We start from the raw sequence: 4,370 nt of genomic DNA on the forward strand, positions 1-4,370 counted from the left end.
GATGTTTAGGGTTTTCCATTGTTTCTCAACAATAAATAGGCCTTCGGGCCTCATTGTAACACAGTTCAGAGGCATGTAGCCACCACATCTCTTCTCAGAGATAAGCTACCATCGCCCTAGTTGGTTTATTTATATTTCTGTTTGTAAGCATATTACAGTATTTTACATTAATGAAATGAAGTATTATTTCTGCTGCATCTTTATGTATATGGTTATCTCTGTATTTATTTACGTTCTTGTTTAAATCTGGATCAGTGGTATCAGAGCGGTCTGCTTTTTTTCTCTGTTTTTCTTTGCATGTCCCCAACAAGGTCGGGATATAAGGAGTTAGGGCTTGAACTGGTCGAACCTTTGCAAAACCAGCTTCGCAAATCCCGACGGCCTCCCATGGCAGATGAAAAGAAAGACAAGGGGGCAGGAGACCTATCAAAATCTTGCTCGAAGAAGCCCTCGAGCGACAAAGGAACGCGATGATGGACAACTTTGCCCAGATCCTTCAACGGCTACCCAGGGGCCACACATCAACTTCCAAAAGCTACTCTGGCAATGCCACACCATTTAAGGTACAAGTTAATTTTGAAATCCCCATATTCAAGGGTCAGATAGACGCAAATGTCGTCGATAAATGGTTAAATTTACTAAAGGGTTATTTTTTTGTTCCTGATTTTTCCAATCGGGAAAATATTATTTTCGCTCTACTCAAAGCAGCCCCCCACGTCAAGGACTGGTGGGAAACCTACTGCGAGCATAAGGACGAAAGTACAGGCTCACTATTTTCAGCCGCACCCACTTGGAATTCATTTCGGGATGCCATCAAGGAGTAGTACTACCCTGTCGGAAGCTATGAGGATCAATACATAAAGTGGACCATGTTGCGGTTGTGGCAGGGAAGGGACCAAGACGTGCTGGAGTTCACCAATATTTTCCATACCCTTCACACAAAGTTGGGTATCAAGGATTCAGAACAGCATTTGGTACTCAAATACCACGGTTGCCTGCACAAGTACGTCCAGGAAGAAATAGAATTCCTGAACATCTCCTCATTCAGCACTGCATACCGATATGCCATCAGGGTCAAGCAAAAGTTTAAACAGAAGAAGCGAGACTTTGGATCTGCGAATCTGAAGCAAGGGAAAGGTGCCCCCAAACTGCAGAACAAAGGAGAAAGCCAAGGCGGGGTAGCCCAAGACAACTCGCCAAAGCTGCAAGCAAAGAACAGTGTCGCGAAGCCGAAAAAGGACACGGGAAAGTGGTGTGAGTTCCATAAGAGCTCCACTCACAACACAAGTGAGTGTAGGGCCAAGAAGTCACTGGTGGCTGAGCTAAAGGTTTCAGAATCGGATGCAGGTTCCAACTCTGAGTCAGAACCCGACAAGGGGAATGACAAAGGGAAGCAGATTATCGATGCAGAGCCCAATGCCACCATTGCCACCACGAAGATCCAAAAGGAGGAACCCAAAGATCTAGAGGAGGAGGAGCATCTCTTCCACTCCCAAATGTGGGTAAATTTCTCCCCGCTACAGTTCATTTTTGACAGTGGGAGCCAAAAGAACCTCATTTCAACAGAGGTCGTGAAGCGTCTAGTCTTACCGACCACAACACATCCACAACTATACACCATTGGGTGGCTTCACAAAGGACCGGATCTTCGCGTGAACCAGTAGTGTCGCCTTCCATACAACATCAAGCCCTTCACGGATGAAGTATTGTGTGACATTGCTCCCCTCAAAGTTTGTGATGTATTACTAGGACAACCATACTTGTGGAAGCGACATGTCGTGTATGAATCAAGGCCCCGTGCTGTTATTGTTACTTTGGGAACTAAGTTGTACAGGATACCGGAGGTAGCACTACCTACCACCATCTCTTTGATTATTGCAAAACAATGCAGTAAGCTCATTTCCAAAACCAGGAAATTTGTTTTCCTGATGATACGCCCTCAAGGAAAGAAGAAGACGGTGGCCACGACCTCCAGATAGGGCCCCTCCACACGACAACTACAGATGGACAAGGTTGTGGAGGAGTACGAGGACATCTTCACCTCCCCCGCAGGGGTTCCTCTGCATTGTCAGGTGAAGCACTCCATCGATCTGAACCCAGGTGCGTCGCTAACCAATGGACCAATCTATTAGTGCTCCGTTCTGGAGAATGATGAAATCAAAAGGCAGATTCAGGAGCTGCTACAAAAAGGTCACATTCGTCCAAGTTCATCACCCTGTGGGAGTCCAATCGTGTTGGTACAGAAGAAGGATGGGACTTGGAGACTCTGTATTGACTATCGAGCGCTGAACAAGATCATTGTCCATAAGAGGTACCCGATCCCACGAATTGATGACCTCTTGGACCAACTGAAGGGGGAAAAATATTTTAGCAAGATCGGTTTGAAGTCAGGATATCACCAGGTACCAATCGAACCCTCCGATGTGTGGAAGACTGCCTTCAAAGCCAAGGAGGGAATGTTCGAATGGTTGGTGATGCCTTTCATATTGACGAATGCTTCTGCAACCTTCATGAGGCTAATGGATGACATCTTGAGGCCATTCACCAACACATTTGTAGTGGTATAATTGGATGACATCCTGATCTTCAGCTAGATTTGGGAAGAGCACCTCCACCACATCTGACAGGTTCTCCAAACACTGCGGCAACATAAGTTATGTGCCAATTTGGAGAAATGCACTTTTGGCATGACCCAGGTTCAGTATCTGGGATACATTATTGATGAACAGGGGGTGCATGTGGATCCATCCAAGATCCAAGTCATTCGATATTGGCCATCTCCAACCACTCTGACAGAGCTTCGCATCTTTCTAGGTCTTGCCAACTTCTACTGCAGGTTCGTGTTGGGATTTTCTCATATCACTTGGACCTTGAGTCAAGTCACCAAGGGAGGAGCAAAAGCAAAATTATTTTGGTCTGAATCTCAACAAAGGGCATTCACATAGTTGAAAGATCGCCTATGTACGGCACCTGTGCTCGATTACCATACTTGCAACAACCATTTTAGGTAAAGACAGATGCCTTTGACTATGCTATTGGGGCAGTCCTTACTCAACACAAACATCCAATGGCATATCACAGTGAAACACTTTCAGACATAGTCCGGAAGTATACCACTTATGACAAAAAGATGTATTCCATTGTGCAGGCCTGCCGACAATGGAAGCATTACATTTTGGGGAAGGAAATGGTCATCCACACCAACCACCGACCCCTGCAGTTCATACAGACCCAAGGGAAATTGCAGAATTATCGCCATTAGAAGTGGTCCACATACCTGCAACAGTTCCATTTGAATATCAATTTTAAGAAGGGTAGCACCAATAATGTTGCACATTGCCTCAGTCGACCACCGATCATGGCGTTAACCACTGTGCTCAACTCTTTTGGGAACGAGACTTCTGATTGGAAACATCTCTACAAAAGTGACCCAAAATTTAGCCACACATACCAGACACTCTTGGAGGGTTAGCATGTTCTAGATTTTCACCTTCAGGATGCCCTGTTATGCCACCTGGGTCACCTTTGTGTTCCTTCAAGCGAGCGTGCCAAGATGATTTGGGAAGCACACTACAGTTGGGCTGTTGGACATTTTAGGGTCGAGAAAATGGTGGCAGTACTACAGAAGTATTTCTATTGGCCGAGTCTTCGACATGATGTCAGGAAGTACATCAGATCATGCACTGCTTACGCCATTACCAAACCGACCATCAAGAAGCAAGGCCTCTATACCCCGCTGCCTACCCCTAGTTGACCTTGGGAATCCATCTCCATGGATTACATGTTAGGTATTCCCTCCACTAAGCATGGAAATGACTGTGTTTTTGTGGTCGTCGACAAGTTCTCGAACATGGCCATTATGGCCGCCTATAAGAAGAATATCACAGCAGAAGCCACTGCTAAACTCTTCTTTGAACGAGTGTGGGTACACTTTGGGATCCCACAGTCTATTAACTCAGATTAGGAAAGCAGGTTCCTCAGTACATTTTGGTCCAGTCGTTGGTCGATGCTCGACACCAAACTCACTAAGTGCACAGCCTTCCATCCTCAAACTGATGGCCAGACAGAGGCTGTCAACAGGATGATCATACACATTCTACGCATATACAACTCAAAGAATCCAAGCACATGGGACAAGAGCCTCCCCTATGTTCAACACAGATACAACCGGGCTCTCCACAATGCGACTGGCCACAGCCCTTTTAAGGTGGGCTTGGGATTCCAGCCACTATGTCCCATTGATGTGGCCATTCCAGTTGCAGCTACTCACATAGATTCGGCTCATGTCCAGTTCAAAACAGATAAGGCAAACAGCTTCATTGAGCACATCCAACATATTCGCCAGTAGGTCCATGACATTATGGAGAAAT

Source organism: Pinus tabuliformis, chromosome J (assembly GCF_031772625.1).
Source record: "Pinus tabuliformis cultivar Carrire ecotype Pingquan chromosome J, CPIR1, whole genome shotgun sequence".
Classification (NCBI taxonomy): Eukaryota; Viridiplantae; Streptophyta; class Pinopsida; order Pinales; family Pinaceae; genus Pinus; species Pinus tabuliformis.